Below are 762 nucleotides of genomic sequence, written 5' to 3'. Positions count from 1 at the left end.
TTTGGGACGCCTCCACAATGTCTTCAACCCCTGGCGGTTAGACACAGGACACGCTTTTGATATCGCTAACTACCATGAAACAACAGTATTGAATTGTGAGACTTACGTATTTAGTTTTCTTTTAGCTAGCATCGTTTCTCTCAGCTGAGGCTCGCTCTGTTGGAATCATCACAAGCCCGCAGTTATCAAACTCGCAAAACAGAAATTTATAAGATTTACGCAACAAATTTACCGTATGGCCGGCCATAGTTAGTTGAGAAGCAAGAAAGAGTATTTCATGCTAGGGACCTAGCCAAATAAGCAAGTGCGAGAGCTGGATGCTCCACAGCATGCGCCCTCTGTGGATCCTAGTTGACTTTGACATTTCACCCAAGGGCAACGACTTGGGCGTTTCGTAAAAGCCTCGGTCCTGATCACTTTAATAGAGTTTCATCGTTGGATGGCGGAGGTGAGTTCCTGGGTCTTGCCCTAACTTACCGTTTCGGGCATCGCGCGGCTCCGGCACCAGCGCCCAAAGCGTTCAGCCTCATCCATGCATGCGGGCATCTATCTGACTTGGGACTTACATGCTCCCACCACTGGAGGAGTCGAACAAACAGAGATAGACCTCGAAATGGAACATGCACACACCTGCACCCTTTACATCATTAATTTGGCTCTTCTTGTTCCGAGAATTCCAATTCCCTTTCAACCCTGGAAGTTCAGATGGCGCTTCAGCAAGGATCGGAGATGGAAATCCTCCGATCTCAGGCGGGGAGAGTC

This window comes from Histoplasma capsulatum, genomic scaffold (genome assembly GCF_000149585.1).
Source record: "Histoplasma capsulatum NAm1 scaffold_5 genomic scaffold, whole genome shotgun sequence".
NCBI classification, from domain to species: domain Eukaryota; kingdom Fungi; phylum Ascomycota; class Eurotiomycetes; order Onygenales; family Ajellomycetaceae; genus Histoplasma; species Histoplasma mississippiense.
Note: the sequence above shows the minus strand (reverse complement) of the source record.